The sequence below is a fragment of the Chrysemys picta genome, chromosome 3 (genome assembly GCF_011386835.1).
Source record: "Chrysemys picta bellii isolate R12L10 chromosome 3, ASM1138683v2, whole genome shotgun sequence".
In the NCBI taxonomy this organism is placed as follows: domain Eukaryota; kingdom Metazoa; phylum Chordata; order Testudines; family Emydidae; genus Chrysemys; species Chrysemys picta.
Window position 1 is genome coordinate 124,057,785 of NC_088793.1, and position 12,545 is coordinate 124,070,329.

Consider the following 12,545-nt stretch of genomic DNA (forward strand, 5'->3'; position numbering starts at 1 on the left):
TTAAACATGACCTGCACCTGTCTACAGAGAGTCACATTTATCATATTAGTTAACATGCCTTCTATTCTAATCTATATAGGTTCTCACATCATGATCATCACCATAGTATCTGAGGACCTGCTTCTCAGAGCTGCATTCTAACATGATCTAATTTTCTATTAAAACAGTCCTCTTGCAGGCCAGTCACTAAGGGCAATGCCAGGTTTCAGAGTGGTAGCCATGTTAGTCTGTATCAGTAAAAACAATGAGGAGCCCTTGTGGCAGCTTATGCCGAAATAAATGTGTTAGTCTCTAAGGTGCCACAAGGAGCCCTCCTTGTTTTTAAGGGCAATGAGATTGTTTGACGTTTTTGACCATTCAGTCCCTGGAAGAGACAGAGTGGACGACAAACTTGGATGTCAGCATTTAATACTGCTTTTTAAGTTCACATACAAAAAAAGGCCTTGATGCATTTGCAGATATTGCCAACAAAGATGCTAATTAAAGCTGATTGCAGCAGTGGTTTTTGTAATGTGGACATTTTGTCCCATAAAACCCAGGTTAAATCTACTAACCACTCTGAACCCCATCAGCACAGGCGTTTTGGGTACTCTCTAATGGCCCGTATGTTCCTAGAATATTAATAACTCACCGCTGGGGATACCTCCTCCAGTAAGATCCCCTGCTCCCTTTCAAAGTCTCTCCCAGTACTGTGAATAAAATCAATAACTACTCTGACAATTGCAGAGTTATCAAAAACAGGCAGTTTTTATCCTAGTACTTCCACTTGTATATCAGAGAATGTTGCTTTCCCTTTGACCTTTCCAGGCTTCACTAATCCAAATTCTCCCTTGCAAGCACATCTGGCGCAAATTAAATGGATTAACACAAACCCTCTTAACCAGCTTTAGCTGGCACTTACACATAGCTTACTTATTTCATTATGCTCATGTACAAAGCTTGCTCCCCCCCACCTCCCCTGCTTCAGGGACCATAAAAGACATTACCCAAATCTGTCAAAAGAAATGTTATAGCTAAGCAAACAGGTAGTGTCCTGTCCAGATCTGCCTACCTTGGTACAGCCAAAAAAAAAAAAAGCATAACAGTTATATGTGGGATTTGTAATGCAAATTTTTAAAATCCCAACATGAGGCCCATGCTACACAACCCCACCCACATCCATCAATCACCTCCACACATATTCAGGCATTTCTACCCCTTCCACCATTAGTTCTCCCTCTCCCTCAGTGCACTGATTTGCCTGCTTGCCCTAATCCATCAATTTGTCTCCCACCAATTCTATCCGCCCTCACTATCCATCAGTCCTCTTTCCATTCCATTAATCCTATCATTCCTCCATTCCATTAGTCTCTCTCTTTGTCCCCATCTATAAATCCTCCATTCCCAGATGCTCAGTCCTCCCCCAGGTATGTATTTTTGACTTTACATTGTTTCATTTTCAAAAATGTTTTTTTTTAATTATATAGTCCAATATTAAATGCATTATGGTTCTTCCTGCTCTTGACCTATCACCCTGTGGATATGTGCATGCTTTAATAAGGGTCCTTTTGAAATGTATGGTCTGGAAAAAACTTCCCATATTATACAAATAATAATATAATAGTAATTAATAATGCTAATAAAAATACATAATGTGCAATGCATTGTGAAGAATATTTATATTTTAAACATGTTTTGTCTCGTCATTTAGAAAACACAAAGTAACCATCCCTGAAATAACAGTTTGAATGTCTTGAATTGTACATTAGAAGAGGTTTACCTGTCTCTCTCTTTCATTCCTGCAACTCCTATCACTGTTGTATCTAAGCAACTCCACCGGCAATGAATGTGAACAGCGTTATATTATGGCAGATCAAGGACATCTCAATATTATAATATTCTTATTTATTGGCTGATGGTGAAGCAGATGCTGGAAATTGACTGTTACATATTTTGTCTTTAAGGATTACGATATTGATATCCAGAAGAAAAGAAAAAAAACAGCCTTGCAGTTGTATTTCCACAGGGAAACCATAACATTTGGAGTACAAGTAGGTTAATCCTATTATTTGTTAGTACTCTCCTATGGACACCCACTGCAAAATAAAACAGATCAATTACAATTAGTCAGTTGTGCTAAAAGTCTATAGAGGAGGTTGTGTGGCCGGGTGGCTACGATCAAAAGATTTATTATCTGTGATGATATGGTGTATTTCAGAGCTCATGGAGAAAGGAAGGCTGTTTTGGTTCTCTTTTGCTTAACATAATTTGTTAAGACTATGGGCTTTTGCATTATTAATTATAGTTGGGACTGATAGCACAGCCTATTATTAAGGTTGCCAAACCCTTCCCATTATAAGACCCTGCCTTTAATTGTTTACAACTTTGCCAAATATTAACCATTTGAGCTGAAGTTTTCCATGCTATCAGGGATGGTCTAGACAGTATTTGGTCCTGCCATGCGGGCAGGGGACTGGACTCGATGACCTCTCGAGGTCCCTTCCAGTCCTAGAATCTATGAATCTATGCTGGGTGTCTGCCTCAAGCTGAATTGTTCTGGAAAATTGCAGCCAGCATGGCTCAGTTATTTCTGAGAATGAGGCTAGGGAAAAATATGTTGTTCTGCCCATGTTAAATTCTTGAGATCTTTTCTTTGAAAAGCTCTAGTGCCTCATATTTTGGAGCAGGGACTTGAAATTTTGGCCGTCGGGACAGTGTAGGTGGTGTGTGTGTTTGTGTGATGTGTCTTTTGCTGTCTCCATGAAAGTCTACCCAAATTTGGCCAAGTTCTAGACCTTTGAAAAAAATGCAGTTTGCACATACTCAGACTTGCTAAACTTAACAGCTAAAATCCCCAAAGATTCTGGCTTCTCTGAGCATTCTCCATCCTCTCGAAGTGTCCAGTATTGATAGGACTGTGCATATGCTGGGGTCATGTAGAAAGAATAGCATGTGATGATGTAATTACAGACTGTACCATTATGCATACACACAAAGGGGGTGAGTGAAGCTTGCACAGACAACCTTAGTAATGGTATTAGTACTAACTTCTGAGTGCTTGACTTGGCAGCCTAACTAATATTCTTTTAATAGTTTTTTTGTGTGTAGTTAATTATATAGCACCATAGATTTACACCATACTTTACATGGGAACATAGAAATTGACATGTGGGTTCAAATCCATCGGCCATCTAATCCAGTATCCTGTCACCAACAGTGCCCAGCACCACATGCTTTGGAACAAGGAGTATGAAATCTAATATTAGGCATATGTGGGATAATCTGCTCCTTATAGAAGTGTCCTCCTAACTCCTAAGAGTTGGAGGTTGAATTAAACCCTGAGCATGAAGTTTAATATTACTTTCAAAGTATTTTTTTAGCATCAACTATTATAACTCTGCATATTCTTGTTATCCATATAAATGTCCAGTTCCTTTTTGAATCCTGCTAAGTTTGTGGCCTTAATGACTTCTTGTGGCAATGAGTTTCACAGTCTAATTATAGGCTGTGTGGAAAAATACTTCCTTTGATCAGTCTTCATTTTCCCTCCTTTCAATTTCATTCAATGTCCCTGTGGTGTTCAGATCTAGTATAAACAGAATGCAATGCCATGTAGGATAAATATCTGCATTAAATGGGAAGCTTTACATTGGAAAGATTGTAGGGCTATTACAAGAAAGGCTGCAGTGAATCCTTAAGAACACCAGAATGGTCACACCGCATCAGATCAATGGTCTATCTAGCCCAATATCCTGTCTTCCAACAGTGGCCAGTGCCAGGTGCTTCCGAGGGAATGATCAGAACAGGGCTCTTCATCAAGTGATCCATCCCCTGTGATCTAGTCCCAGCTTCTGGCAGCCAGAGATTTAGAGACGCCCTCACCATGGGGTTGCATCCCTGACTATCTTGACTAATAGACATTGATGGACAATCCTCCAGGAGCTTATCTAATTCTTTTTCAACCGTCATTTTTTGGCCTTCACAACCACCTCTGGCAAGTAGTTCCACAGGTTGACTGACTTGTGTGAAGTAGTACTATATATTTTTTTAAACCTGCAGCCTATTAATTTCATTTGGTGATCCCTGCTTTGTGTGTTATGTGAGGGGGTAAAGAGCACTTCCCTATTCAATTTCTCCACACCATTCACGATTTTATAGACCTTTATCATATCCCTCCTTAGTCATGTATTTTTTAAACTGAACAATCCCAGTCTCTTTAATCTCTCCTCAGATGGAAGCTGAGCCACAGCCCTACTCATTTTTGTTGACCTTCTCTATAATTTTTCCAATTCTAATGTACCTCTTTTGAGATGGAATGACCAGAACTGCACACAGTATTCAAAGTGTAGGTGTACCATGGATTTAGAGAGTGGCATTGTGATATTTTCTCTTTTATTACCTATCCATTTCCTAATGGTTCCGAACATTGTTAGCTTTTTTTAATTGCTGCTGCACATTGAGTAAGTGTTTTCAAAGAACTATCCATAACTCTGAGATCTCTTTCTTGAGTGGCAACAGCTATCTTAGACCCCATCATTTTGTATGTGTAGACGGGATTATGTTTTCCAACATGCGATACATTGGGCAAAAAAATGGCAGAGGAAATTCAATGTTGATAAATCCAATCATCCAGTTTTGTGAGATCCCTTTGTAACTCTTTGCAGTCTGTTTTGGACTTTACTATCTTGAGTTATTTTGTAGTCTACAAGTGTTGCCACCTCACTCTTTACCCCCTTTTCCAGATAATTTATGAATATGTTGAACAGCACCGGTCTTAGTACAGATCTTTGCGGGATCACACTTGTTACCTCTCTCCACCGTGAAAACACACCATTTATTCCTACTCTTTGTTTTCTATAAACCAGTTACTAATGCATGAGAGGATTTTCCCCATGACTGCTCATTTTGCTTAAGAACCTTTGGAGAGGGACCTTGTCAGAAGGTTTTTTGAAAGTCCAAGCACACTATATCCACTGGATCACAGTTGTTTACAGATTTGCTGGCCTCCTCAAAAAATTCTAATAGATTGGAGAGGCACGAGTTCCCTTTGCGAAAGCCACGTTGACTCTTCCCCTGCATCTAACCAATTATGCAATGGCATAGAGGCAGGAGTAGGGGGCAGCAAGTCCTCTGTCCTTAGCAGTAATCAGCTTACATCTGAAGCATTCTTCAGCTTCAGAGCATCCAAAAATAAACATAGCAAATAAAAACCGGCTCTCCTGCTCCTCTGTGCACTCACTGGAAAGAAACTATCAAACTTTTGCACCCCACTGCTACAAGATGCATTAAAATCTCTTTCAGTTGAGTGCAAAATGTGTCAGCCACCATTGCTATTCCAGCTCCATTTAGGAGGGGAAAAAAATCCATTTTATACAAGCTGTCAGTGAAAGACTTTCAGCTAAACATTAGTCCATGCTAGAGACTGGCCCTCTATTTCACGCTTAATGAGCCAAAATTTAGAAAAGAACCTCTGTGCTCATGCTTGGCACTGACACATGCAGAGCGTTGACAAAAGCTCCCTTATATGGCACTATTTTTTGTTGTCATGGCAATCCAACCTAATTTGAAGTAGCCTCCACCACCTCCCAAGTGGGTTAGATGGTCTCTGTTCAACAACTATGGGGTATAGGTACATACTATTAGTCATATCACTGATCCAATAAGCCAGGAACAGTCAATAGATGCACTGCAGGCCAAATCCAGACTGCCAGATGCTTTTGAATGGACTGCAAAATCTTTTTATTTACTTTTTATCATTATTGTGGGATGAAAAATGTTTCTCTGGCATCTGGATCTTGACTATACCTTGACCAAGAAATTTGGACCTTGAGGAAAAAAAAATTGACTATCCCTTCAATAAGCTCTGTGTTCTGTCTTTGGCAAATGGCCAGTATCTGATATTTCAGAGATAGGTAAACCCCTCTGATGGGGGAAAATGCATCTAATCATTTATGCAATGGTATACAGGTGGGAGTGGGGGGAAGGGAGAGAAGTCAGTCCTCTCTCCCCTCAGCAGAAATCAGCTTACATCTGAAGCATGCAACTTGATTACCCTTATTTTATCACATGTAATTTACAGGTGTTATCACCAGTCATAAGTCTTCCTCAGAAGCCAGGTCAGTGCTGCTGACCAATATGAAAATCAACCCCCATGTGTTCCAGTGAGGATCTATGTAAAGTATATGACCTATTTTTGTTGCTTTGATCATGGATGGGTTGGGAAAGGAGCCCCTACTTTTCCTACTTCTGGGGTTTTTTTTTGGGGGGGGGGGCTTCATAATATGGCAGTGATGCTGAATGCTTATGAGACAATACTTGATGCAAACACAGGTACTAATGTTGAGTACAATTCTGGAGTTCAACACCTGATTAGAATTTTTGTAGATCTCTATAAATCTGCATATCAGCTCACCTCACCGCAGGGGAATGGATGTTACAATTCTAGCCTATCTCCAGTATACACATTGATTAATCAAACTGTTACAGAAAGGACACTTCCCCAATCATCAATTTGACACGAAGCAAAAAAATTTAGCTGAGGTTAAGGAAAGGAACATTTACGGCATCAGAAGAGGCCAGCAAAATTACCCTTTTTGAGATTTTAAATGAGAAAAGTTAAATTTATAACCCTTTATCCATGCTTGTTGCAGTCTAAATCAGAAGAATGGACTCATTTGTGCCGTTTTCTCTTCTGATTACAGCTTTTGTCTGGAAAATGAGGCTTCAGAACTTTTATGTCTAATAGATTACGTTCATTATACAGCAGGCGAAAGGTGTTCTAACAGCTAACAGAGTGGCTGCCAATGACTTCTAATGAATAAACTACCTACCCCTTTAAATATGGCTCGCTTTAGTGTTCACAAAAGCAAAATATCTTCCATAGCATTGGCAAAGTCAAGCATGGTTCAGGTTTCCATTCTCCCGTGGTGCCTAAACAACATCCTGAATTGCCCCTGCTACTGTGTCACCAGAATCTATCTGCACCAGTGATTCCAAATTGCATGGTGGCACAGGAGGAGCACACCACCACTTTACATCTACATACAGTGTGTTGCAGCCATCATATGATGGAACCCATTACCAATGGATCATCAGATGTGTTCCTCTGTGTTCCCAACTCATCTTGTCCTGACAGTTGCTACATTCTCTTTTTTCCCCATTCATTCTTTTAACTCTTTCCTTTATTTATTCTTCCCCTTTCTTCTGTTAGTTGACTTCAAGTTTTTATTTTTTCCTTCCACATCCCTGATGACTCGTCCTCTTTGTATGCAACAGAAAGCTCCTAGGCTCAAGACACGGGCACTTTTGCAGCCTTCTGCCACAGGAATAAAGAGACAAAGCTTGGGCTAGTGGACTGTTACCTGAGCTGGAAACACTGTCTACTGGAACCATTCCCATGACTGACTGCAAATTGAGAGCAGGAATGCAAGAAGCCAGCTGTCAAGGACCCACCTGTTAACTGTATAAGAGCCCAGGTCTTCACTTTCAAGGCCTATTCCTACCCTACCTATCCTATCTTGTTTCAGGATCAAGATGTCAAATCCCATCTCTAATCAGCCAATGGTGCCAGCCTCTAGTGCTCAGGAGTTAAATTTTCAAACAAGTACTTTCATGCTTTCTCCCGTGTTGCCCCTCATGCATGGGAGAAGCTCCCAATATACAGGCACAAAACTAATTCATTACCTGCCTTCAACACTATCCTTAAAAAAACTCTCCTTTGCTGTGATGCCTACAAAAAACTTGTCTATGGTGAGGGTGCTGGTGAGCTGATATCACTGCATATCATGCTAACCAACACTGTCTCTGTTTCCTTATACTCACCATCTGTTTGTAAGCATCTATTGTCCCTTGTCTTTTACCCAGATGTAATCCTCTTGGGCCAGGGACCATTTTTTTGTTCTGCTTGATTGTGTTAGGCACTGTACATGTCTTGGTTCCTGACTAGGGTTCCTGGGCACTATAATAATAATAATAAAAAAAATAATAGGGTGCAGGTGTGGAGGTGAGGGAGAGGGCAGATTTGGGATCATGCAGACTTGACAGCACATTAGTTCTTCTCTTCTACCCTGTACTTCCCACTCCCCATCTAATCAAATGCCCTCTGGGTAGGGAAACACCTATTTACCTCAGTTTCTTTAGAGCTGAAAGGTTAGCCAATAGTCTATTCAGTGAGCCAGCTTTCAAAATCCTGGACTTGAGAAACAATTGGAAAGAGGAGCCATCATAGTCCAGTCTAGATCAGCATATTGTGTTATCACGAGTCTTTTTTTAAAATGGCCTAGCCATCCCACTCCTACCCTTGGAGTAGGTAGGAGGGTTGTGTTGAAACTCGCAATCAGTGGAAATAGAGAATACAGATAACTGCCAATATCCAAAACATTAGAGCACATTGCTATATTACTTTGCTAATACATGGTTATACTACTTGACCTTAGCTATTACTGAGATGGGTACTCTAGGTACAATTAAGATATATACATTATAGGGGTACCAGGGATGTGCAAATCAGATGGACTGAAATAAGAACAGACTTAAACCTACTATAGAGATTCTAGCTGCACCCCTCTGACAAATAGTGTTGTAGCTGTGTCAGTCCCAGAATAGTTGAGAGACAAAGTGGGTGAGATAAGATCGTTTATTGGACCAGCTTCTGTGGTGAGACACACGAACTTTCGATCTTAGCTCAATGTAAGCTCCAAAGCTTGTCTCTCTCACCAACAGAAGCTGGTCCAATAAAAGATATTACCTCACCCACCTTGTCCCTCTAAGACCAGAAAATGACACATTGCCCCAAAAATGAGTTAAAGATCACAGTAAGAATGAGGAAAAACTTCGATCTTTCACACATCTTATTGTAGACTTGACAATGCAGTCTACAATGATCTTTCTCCTTCAATGACTTTAATTCATAATTCATTAATTTAATTCATTTAATTCATTACTGTCAGTGACCAAACAAATATGCCAAGGAGAAAGCCTCGTGAAATAATGAAAACAGGAGCTAACCTAAATATAAATAAAATAAAACAAACAAGTTAGACATACAGTTCTAGAAATGTAAAGGAAAAAACAACAACCTTGAAAAAATAATGTATTGGTGCACTTATCTCTACAGAAGGAAATGAAGAGTGGATGAAGTAATACCAACAGTAAGCATGTATCTAATGGCTCAGCAGACCTGTAGGTCTGGTACATTTCCATACACAGAGCAATTCTATGCCTCTTGAACATACAGTTAGTGCTTTAGTTAATTATGATGGTGGCATATGATATTTTTACCAAACAAAAGGAAAGACTGACATTCCAAAGGTAGTGCCATGACCTTCATGGTAGAGAAGATACAGGACACTATTATAGGGGCCAGAGTCAAAGCCCACTAAAGTCAATAATAAATATAAAGCCTTATTGAGACTGCAGGACACAGTGATCCTGTAGTATTTTAGGCTCCCTAACTGCCTGACTAAACAGAACTGTCCTTATTGAAAAAAACATATAAATTATAATAGGAAAGAAACCAATGGGGTGCTAAGAAATGTTAAAAGATTCTAAAGACCTAAAAGAACTTAAGAATTATATCCTTCCTATAGAATTTTAATCAACCTATAGTACCCAATAAAGAATTGTAGCCTTATTATAGAATTCAATAGATTAAAAATTCTGCATGTGGGCTATTAAACTATTATCTATTTAGTTTTATGATACTTTTCCAGAAAGTTGTGACATAAAACAGCATGCAAAGTCTTGTTAAATTCTAGCCTGGATTAAGCACTCATTGAAGGAACTGCGGATTATACTAACACAGTGGTAAGTAACAGCCAGCATGGATTTGTCAAGAACAAATCATGCCAAACCAATCTAATTTCCTTCTTGAACAAGGTAACTGGCCTAGTGGATAGGAAGGGAGCAGGAGATGTGATGTAGCTGGATTTTTGGAATTTTGATACAGTCCCACAAGCAGGGCTGGCTCCAGGGTTTTTGCCGCCCCAAGCAGGGAAAAAAAACACAAAAAAAAACAAAACAAAAAAAACAAAGCCGCGATCGCGATCTGCGGTGGCAATTCGGCGGAAGGTCCTTCGCTCCAAGTGGAAGTGAGGGACCGTCCGCCAAATTGCCGCCGAATAGCTGGATGTGCCGCCTCTCTCCAGAGTGGCCGCCCCAAGCACCTGCTTGGCAAGCTGGTGCCTGGAGCCAGCCCTGCCCACAAGACAGTCTCATAAAAAAAAAACTAGGGAAATATGATCTAGAGATGAACATACTATAAGGTGGAGGCATAACTGGTTGAAAGACCATTCTCAAAGAGTAGTTATCAAGGTTCAATGTCCAACCGGGAAGATGTAACAAATGGAATCCCATAGAGGTCTGTCCTTGGTCTGGTACTATTCAAGATTTTCATTAACGATTTGGATAATGGAGGGGAGAGTATACTTATCAAATCTGCAGATGACACCAAGATGAGAGGTGATTGCAAATACTTCAGAGGACAGGATTAAAATTCAAATTATCTAAATAAACTGGAAAACTAGTTTGAAATCAGTAAGATGAAATTTGAGTAAAAAGACAAGGGAAAAGTACTTCACTTAAGGAGGAAAAATCAAATGCACAAATACAAAATGGAGAACAACTGGGTAGGTGGCCGTACTGCTGAACAGGATCTAGGGGTTATAGCAGATCACAGATTAAATACGAGTCAATACTGCGATGATGTTGTGAAAAAGGCAAATGTCATTCTTGGATGCATTAATATATAAAATATTGGTGGTAATTGTTCCAGTCTACTTGGCACTGGTGAGATCTCTGCTGAAGTACTGTGTCCAGTTTGATGCACCATACTTTAGGAAAGAGAAAAACAAATCGGAGATAGCAAAAGGAGAGCAACAAAAATGATAAGAGGTTTAGAAAATGTGACCTGTGAAAAAAGTTTGAAAGAACTGGCCATGTTTAGTCTAGAGAAGAGAAGTCTACGGGGAGACATGATAACAGTCTTCTCTTTATGAGAACCATTTACAAAGTTGGATGGGGATCAGTTGTTCTACATGTCCACCAAGGGTAAGACAAGAAGTAATTGGCTTAGTTTGCAGCGAGATATATTTGGATTAGACATTAGATTTCCCCCCCCCCAACTATAAGAATAGTTAAGCACTGGAAAAGGTTACCTGAGGAGGCTGTGGAATCCCCATCATTGGAGGTTTTTAAGAACAGGTTAGGCAAACATATGCTGGGGATGGCCTGGGTATGCTTGCTCCTGCCTCAGCACAGGCGGATGGACTTGATACCCTCTTGAGGTCCTTTCCAGCTCTACATTTCTAGGATTCTATTAGAGGTATGACTTGATGTTTTAAGGGGGTGAATCTGAAGCTGGCACTTGGCAAGCTCGTAAATGCGAGTGCTACCCTCTTGGGAGCAAACTTTTAAGAAATCCTCCCCAAAGTTTACCAAGAAACAATGCTGTATCCCTTTCCTAGCACTAATGGTGTGAGCACTACAGGTTACGCAGGTACAACTCATGACACAAAATATGTCACAGCATGTGAAGCTTCACACCTGGACCCCAAATTCCACTACCCCTCCACTGTGAACCACAACTTTAATTTTAACTCATAGCAACAAAAATTAAAAAGTAGTAAAAGTGTTTCAGAAAAATCACTAAAAAGTATGAAAGATTAGCTTGCAAGTTGCTGTGCAGAATTGTTTTAAAAAGTTACACTTTTCTGAGTACCTTTAGGAGACATAACATCCAAGGACAAGACTGAAACAAGAAACTAAGACCCTATCTCTGCAGTCCTTATGCAGTCAAAACTTCAGTTGAAACATAGGGCATTTTGGCTGATTAAGGAACACAAAAGTTGTCTCTATGATGTGTAATCAGATCAGTTTGAGGAACTGGAAATTGTTGAAGGGGAGAGAAAGGAGGGGATGATTGTGAATTTTCTTTCAAAATTATTTTCTTACATTTTCATTGAAATGTAGCCAAAATTTTGAAAGTTGACAAAAAAAAATCAGCTCTAGCAAAAAATTTAGAGACATTAGTTGAGGACCAAGGTTACAAAACAATTTAGGAAAGCATAAATTCAGCAGGTCTATGGCTGGCAAGTTGAGTTTTTGAAGAGGGGCCTGACCCTGAGTCCCTTATGCACCCAAAGCTCTAAATGAAGTCAATAAGAGTTTAGATTGCATGAGATATATAATGGATTCACTGGACAATAAAAATAAATGAGTGATCAGAATCTTATATGGATTTCAAGAAAACATTTGATGTTGTATCAGCACTACAGGAAAGAGTAGTATACAGAGAAAAATACTGACAAATGCTGAAATGTGTATCTGTAAAACAAGATAGAGTTAAATGATGTATTCTGTATAATACTGCATATTTTTAATCTCTTATGAACAAACATTGGTATGTAAAAATATTTTCTACAGACCCCACAGAAGAAATCTCTATCTCTGGTACTTATATTGCTCCCCCCTTCACTGTACTATCTGAGCACCTCATCATCCTTAATGTATTTAGCCCCACAACAGCCCTATGAGGAAGGGAAGTGCTATTTCCCCCATTTTACAGGTGG

General features: G+C 39.7%; 1 long non-coding RNA gene across 1 annotated transcript in view; it reads left to right on the forward strand.

Annotated features, from left to right (window-relative positions):
- Positions 1-1,255: 1,255 nt before the first annotated feature.
- Positions 1,256-12,545, forward strand: part of LOC101943543 (uncharacterized) — a 110,547-nt gene continuing 99,257 nt past the window's right edge. The window contains exons 1-2 of the long non-coding RNA XR_509248.3: positions 1,256-1,406; positions 1,944-2,030. This is a non-coding gene — a long non-coding RNA (uncharacterized LOC101943543). The remainder of the gene's footprint in view (positions 1,407-1,943; positions 2,031-12,545) is intronic.